Source organism: Excalfactoria chinensis, chromosome 8, assembly GCF_039878825.1.
Source record: "Excalfactoria chinensis isolate bCotChi1 chromosome 8, bCotChi1.hap2, whole genome shotgun sequence".
NCBI classification, from domain to species: Eukaryota; Metazoa; Chordata; class Aves; order Galliformes; family Phasianidae; genus Excalfactoria; species Excalfactoria chinensis.
Window position 1 is genome coordinate 26528994 of NC_092832.1, and position 7285 is coordinate 26536278.

General features: G+C 52.2%; 1 protein-coding gene across 2 annotated transcripts in view; it reads right to left on the reverse strand.

Annotated features, from left to right (window-relative positions):
* The window catches only part of JAK1 (Janus kinase 1), a 54567-nt gene extending 47645 nt beyond the window's left edge, over positions 1-6922 (reverse strand). For both annotated transcript variants that reach the window (XM_072342980.1, XM_072342981.1), the window contains exon 1: positions 6783-6922. The gene's annotated coding sequence lies outside the window, so the exon portion shown is untranslated. The remainder of the gene's footprint in view (positions 1-6782) is intronic.
* Between the last annotated feature and the right edge of the window lie 363 nt (positions 6923-7285).

Sequence of the window (7285 nt, forward strand, 5' to 3'; positions counted from 1 at the left end):
CTACACACGCAGCAAGCCAAGAAAAATGTTGCCTCATTTTTCTCTTAATTCTACAGCAAACTTGCAAGAACGCAGAGCAATAAGACCCAGAGAGACCTTTATTGCAGGGAAAACTTCCAGTCAAATGCAGAACAGTGAATCTGTGCAGCAAAGCAACAGACAGGATCTTGGGTCTGAGGCGGTGCTCACATATACTCGATATCCAGGGATTTTAAAGTTGCTTAGTATTATTATTACTAAAGTGAAGCAAGCCCTCTGCTTGCCAGTGCCTTACTTACACAGCTTTAACTTGTCTGTTTTGCAGTCACACATACAGGAAGTTGAAGAAACTGAAAACCCACCAAGACTTTTTTCCCCTGTAATTTGGCAGAAGTTTGCTGTTCTTATACTGTAAAAATGAGCATTTTTTAAGTCAGCTCTCCCCAAGTCAGCTATCCCCACAGGTGTTTCTAACAGAGAAACGGTTACAAGGCACGAGAGCACTTGACTAGTTCAGGTGGTGACCTCTAGCACCTGTAGGCAGCTCTGAGAGCAAACCAACTCCAACCACTCCAGCTTTGGACATGGTGGATGGGCAGAAAGTGTTGAGTTCTGGAACTGCAGCCATTACTGCAACAAAACCATCAGCTGCACCTTTCTCTCTCTTCATCTTAAGTCCCTGATGTACGGAATGCCATAGACTCTGAGGGGAAAAAAAAGACTGGATTAATGGGAGAAGAACAACTACTTGAAGTTTCCACTAGGAAAGCCAGAGGGAGGGGTGAGGTGTTGAGGGGTGTTCACCCTCAGGGTGCTATTAGCACCCACTGCTCAGCTCAAGTCACCAAAACACCAGCTGGGGCAATTCAAACCACAAGACAGCACTATCAGCCAACACAGCCAAACAGAGATCTCTAAATCCAGGATAAAACACAGCAGGAGCAAAGCAGCCAATTAGCTAAGCTGGAATCCAGAGCAAGGTGGCCATGGCACTTGATGCTCTTTGTGCACATACTGAAAAGGCATCCAAACGAGCAGAAAACAAGATTTCCCATGGCAGGATGAAGGGACCAGGAAACGTGCTTGGGAACTTAGGACTGCCCTACTGCAAGCACTGTCAGAGGGAAGAAAGCCATTGATCTTAGATGGCTCTCAAATGGAAAAATGAGAACAAGAAGTAAGGGCAGAAGGTTCAAATAAGGGGGAAAAAAAGTAGTTTGATAGCAATGCAAGAGAGCAGTGGGAGGAGTGAGGAAAAAAAAGGTGAATCGGACATTGTTTTCTTGGAGGAACAGATACCCCCATGGAGCAGAGAGCTCCAGTCTGGGAGATGGAAGGGGACAGGAGAAGCAGGTGCACACAGGTCAGACTTGCCAACTTACCCATCTGGTTTCTTTTGAACTTTTAAACTCTCTGAATACATGGGCTTGGGCAATTTCAACATTATTAGTACCTGCTTTGCCACGCTCTGAGGAAAAGTGAAATACAGAAACACTCAGGAAGTGAAAGGTTATGCCTTGTGCATCTTCAGTAAACACAAAAGAGTGTACAAGAAAACCGTGCTGTGAGCTGTAAACTGCAAATGCCAGCTTGTAAACCTTCTTGATCAAGTCTCAGAACTGAGGCTTCCCTTCCACACAGGAGACCATGGACTTCTGATGTGACAGATGCTGACATCCTTGGGTCAATAAGGGCAGAATTAAACCCAACAAGAGAAGACCCAGCAGCAGGTTTCAATATAAAAGTGCGAGTCTAACGCGACACTTGAGCTTGTTGGTACCTTTTGTATCTCTTTTTCTCCTTCCTCTTAAATAATTCATGCCCCACAAAGTAACAGAGCGCTACCAAAAGCCAAAAACTCGCTTTGAAAGTATTAAAATGCTGCTAAAATCCAGAGCAGTGAACAGACGGGTATCTGCGGATGGCAAGCAACAGGAAGCTGTTTAGACTGCACAAGTGCCAAGGCCTGGAAGGTTTGTTTTGTTTAATTTATTGCTTTGTGCTCCTACTGTCTCAAAACGGGTATAAAAGTTGGGCCTGCCAAATTCATTTCCTGAAAAACTGAATCAACACACAAACACATTTCTCACAGTGCTCCCCCTCCCCCAAGCTGCAGATGCAGCATCTTGGTCTGTTCCATCCCCCTTAATTAAGGCACTAAAAGGCTTACTTAGGGGGACAGGAACATCTTTTAATATTTCAAAGTGAGTTGCTGAATCCCAGACCAAGTGTTGCCATTAACAGTCAGCCAAGCCTGTACAGAAATCATGATGCAGGAGGTCTGGAACTCCAAAAGCCAGCAGGTTTCAAGCTCATTATCTCTGCAAGCACCTGTGTATGCACAGCAGCCCTGGAGCTGGGCAGAGCTGCCCTCTCCATCTCAGGTGCAGCAGAAGAGCAGCGCTGAGCACTGGCTGAGGCCTCTCTGCTGGAGCAGCAGCCTCCAGAATCATGGCTTATAAGAAACCAGCAGGTCATTTCACAGGAGGAAATGACAAACCTCTGCACCACTCCTCCTTTATTTACAGCTGGAAGATGTTCAGTACTTTGATCTGCAAAGAGCTGTGCTTGCCACATCACTTGGGAGATAATCCAGTGGCAGCAATTACTGTTGCACAGGAATTTTGACAAGAGTCAATATTACCTTAATATAAGAAGAAGGAATTCAGATCATCCACGCAAATCTGGGGCAGAAATGCATTGTAGGAACAAACAATCTGCTTAGCCAAAGTTGGAACCATCATAGAATCACAGAATGGCCTGGGTTGCAAAGGCCCACAGTGCTCATCCAGCTCCAACCCCCTGCTGTGTGCAGAGTCACCAACCAGCAGCCCAGGCTGCCCAGAGCCACATCCAGCCTGGCCTTGAATGCCTGCAGGGATGGGGCATCCACAGCCTCCTTGGGCAACCTGTAACCTGCATCCTTGGGCACAGCTGAAATTAAAACAAGGGACTGGGAACCCACCCAGGGCTCCAAAACCCTGCCAATGCTGCATTATACGCTTATCCACCCCGTTCTTATCTCCCTGAGTCTTCCATCTCCTCCTTGCATGTATGCATACAATGCAAGTCTTGACACACCGTAAATCTTACATGCTGCAATACCCAGAGATAATAGTACTAAACACTGAGCTGATTCAATTTAACGGCAGATCCTCCTTTAGGCAACACAGTAGCTTAACACAGAAGCCTAGAGCACCAAAGCTAACAAAAAAGCCACGTGTGATGGCTATTTCAAAACAGCGAGCATTAATAATCACCACCACGTAACACACACACACAGACCTTTGTTTTGCTATCAGTACCAAAAGGATGGCAAAAGGTAATTGGGGAATTATACACAGTGTGAGAGAGACAGACTGTGCTCCTCCATGCATGAAGCCGCTCTTTCTATTACATGGTTCAGGGTGGGGAAAAAAAATAAATCAATAATTCCTGCCAGAAAACCTGTTTGCAGGTTCACAAGGCCTTCAGCCATCCTCCTCACCAGCAATTAAAGTCTCAGGACCCGCTCCTTAAAAGTCCACCTGTTCTAAACCAGCCAGGATGATACAAGCGCTGCACTGCATTTCCCACTTCTCCCCTCCAGTCTGAACCAGGAGAAAATCACCCCGAGGGTGGTGATGCACTGGAACAGGCTGCCCAAGGAGGCTGTGGATGCCCCATCCCTGCAGGCATTCAAGGCCAGGCTGGATGTGGCTCTGGGCAGCCTGGGCTGCTGGTTGGTGACCCTGCACACAGCAGGGGGTTGGAGCTGGATGAGCACTGTGGGCCTTTGCAACCCAGGCCGTTCTATGATTGTATGAAAATGCAACCAGCTTGCCCAGGAAAAGCAATATTACCTTCCCAGGCCACCCTGAGTAAGGAGCACTTTTCAGTGCCATCTCAAAGGATCAGGTGAGTGAGAAAAACAAAATGCTGCATGCAATACCTAGAGCCGTTGACTGACACCATAGCAATAGCTTAATGCAACAATTTAGCTGCCAGGCACTCCAAAATGATACACTTTTCCTCCTTGATGAGGTGCCAGCATTTTCTGTTACCTCCAACCTGCCCAAGTGAGCATTATCGGCCCTTGAAAAAGCTTTCCTTGCAGAAGGCAGGCTGACAGGATCGTGTGCTGAGCACTAAAAGCCATTTTCTGTCAGTTTGGCAAGCGCTGGCCATTATCAATACCTGAAATCCAATTGCATCTTAAGTGCTTTAGAGACTCTGAGTGCATTTACAGGAACAATGCCCGGTCGGTAAGAAACTACAAACTGCTGGACAGGCTACAAAAGAGCAAATTGCATCTTGCCAGTTTATAACAAAATGTTTAATTTGGGATCATTTTTAGCTCCTGCTGTACGTGAGATGAGTCAGGAACCAAGACCAAGCAGCCTTCTGTCCACACCCCCGTTTCTTATCACGTTCTCTGGTTTATGGGTTCTCTCACCAACCCTTTTCAGATCCAAATACAAACCAGTCTCAAGGGTTTGCTTTCATCTGTAGAGGTTTTAACTTCTCAAAACAACTCCAACACCTTCCTCTGCAGGTAAACACGCAGCTCTTCCTTGTGCAACCGATGCCCAGCACATCACCCAGCTGAATTTCACGTTGTATTTTGAAGCTCTTCCTCCTACTGCAGTGAGCAGCTGTGCCAGGTACCAGGAAACCCAAGGCTGGGTCTCTGCAGGGGAAAACCGTGCTGCACTGCGAGCCAAGGGAGGACGGGGAGGAACAGGGTAGGAAGAGTCTGTGAAACCCTCCTGTCTGCAACAGCGTATGTCACAGCAGGATGCTGCCGGGGAACACTCAAAGGTTTTGCCCCCCTGCACAAAAAGGGAAGCTGCCTTCTGTGCATTCAGGTGTTTATGTGCAAGACTGAACTGCTAAAGAAGAGTTAGTCTAAACTTACCCTACTCACAGCACTCACTCCACCAGCCAAGAGGCCTGGATTACCTCCAGACATGAGGCAGAGTCAGTGTGGACACGCAGAAAGAGCACGTTCCCAAACAGCTCTAGATTTACACAATCTGCTTCTCAAAAAGGCCAGTTCAAAAGGTTTTCACAAAGCTGAGACTTCCAGGAGTTAACAGATTCATTCCAGCTCCATGTTTATATTCCAGAGCAAATTCAGACCCACTCACTCTGATTTCTTACAAGTTTTTCACCTAACCATTCCCAAAGGTCAAACGCTTGCAGCTTTGCTCTGCACGAGCACAGTATGTGCTCTGTTCCACTGGGCTATGGGGCAAGCAGCTTACAGACACGTAGACAAGCGAGATATTCAAACAGAACAAAATCTCCACAAATATATTTAGAAAAGCTTAAAATCTGCCTGTGATTGCTCGCTTTTAGCACTGCAGACACTCCAGCATGGGCCTGCTGCAACCTGCTGGCTGCTCAGAGCATCATGCCCTCACACAATCACACAGAATGGATCAGGTTGGAAGGAGCATCTCCAGCCCCCCATGCCACAGGCAGGGCTGCCAACCTCCACATTTCATCCTAGACCAGGCTGCCCAGGGCCTCATCCAGCCCGGCCTTGAACACCTCCAAGGATGGATGGGGAATCCACAGCTGTTCCAGCATCTCATCACTCTCATGGTAAAGAACCTGCCCTCAGCCCCCTCTGTTTCACAGCACCTGTCCTGTCCCACAGTGTCACCGAGCACAGACCCAGATCGAGGTGCGACTTCCTGCACCTTTCAAAAACAAGTGGCAGAAGGAAACGCCTACCGCTCCTCATATATGGGCAAAACAGAACCCACCAGCTATCTCCTGCTCTGGAGATCAAAGCTGCACCAGCACACACACACACACACACACACACACACACACACACACACGTTCAGCTCCGGGACATCTCTGAGCGTCGCCTCCCAGCAAGAGTCAAACCGGGCCGATTGGAGTTAAATACAAGCACTGATGCAACTTGGGAGGACTCCCATTCTCCCGCACACAACGCGCTCCATCCCCCCAGCAGAGCCCTGCTCCCCACAACCCGCTCCCAGCGCCTCCCAGCTTTATTTTCAGCAGGGACATGAGGATTTGTTCCAGCACAGCCGGGCCCGGCCTCTCCTGCCACCGCCGTGCGGTCCTTCTGCTTCCACCGCACGCGGCCCAGCGGTGGCTTGGCGTTCGGAGCCCTGTTTCCCGGCTGTCCCCGTCTAAGAGCTCCGCACGGCTATTTTTACAACCCCCGGCTCCACAGGACGGCCCGCAGCACACGGACACACCGGGACGGCGGGGAAGGAGCGCCCCGGGAGGGTCTGTCGGACGGCCAAGAGGCGCCTCTACCTCCGGCACCGGAGCAGACCGAGCACCGGGCCGCATCTGCCCGCCCCGAGCTCGCAGAGAATCGCAACGCAGCGCGATCTGCGGGGAACTCCGCTTAGCGAGCCGAGGCCCGCCGTGAGCTCGGGGCGATCTGAGCAGGAGCGCCCGGCTATTTCAGCTTGACTCAGCGCGCAGCCCCAGCCCCGAGCTCGCCCCATCCGCTGCTCTCCATCACCGCCCCACTTCCTCCACCGCTCCAGCGCAGCTCGTGCAGCGGGGCCGGACCGTCGGAGCGCGGCCGGGCGGCTCTGCGGGGCCCACCGCCTCCTCTCGGGCCGTTCCTCCTCCCTCCCCTCCCCCACCGCCGTCCCCTCTCAGCCCAGCGGCCCCGGCCCTGAAGGGGCTCCAGGGGAACCCCGCCGCCGGCCGCCACCTCCCGGCACCCCCAAGGGGTTCTCGCCGCCGCTCGACGCCCCCCTCCCCCCCGCTTCCCCATGCGAGGCCCGCCCGAGGCCCGCGGATCCCCCTCCGACTCCACTCACCGCTTCCGTCGCACCTCGGGCGGCCGTACCCCTCAGCCGCTCTCCCCACGGGGCCGGGGGACGGCGCGGCCCGGGGTCGGCGAGAGCGGATCCCGCAGCGCTCGGCAGCGGCAGGGCGGCGGTCCGGCACGGCGGCGAGGACCGCCCGCGGAGCATGCGCCGGGCTGAGCCCGCCCGGGGGTGGTCCGTGGCTGCGCCCGCCTCCCGCGGCGGAACGGGGGGGCGATGCGGCTCCGCGCCGCCATTTGCTGCCCGCGGGGGTCGGGCCGGGGCCGCCGTGCGGTCCGTGAGTGCGTAAGGCCGGCACCAACCTGAGGAGCACAAAGCGGAGCCGGCCTGCACCCATGGAGCTCCGTGTGTTCCAGTGGTGGTGTAGAGCTGTGTGTGTCTGAGATCTAAAGCCCATCTCCACACACACACACACACACACTGCGGTGTTTCGGTGTTTACACTCCTTTCTTCACTCAGCACTGAAAAGAAACGGGTTTCTTCATTGTGGTTTC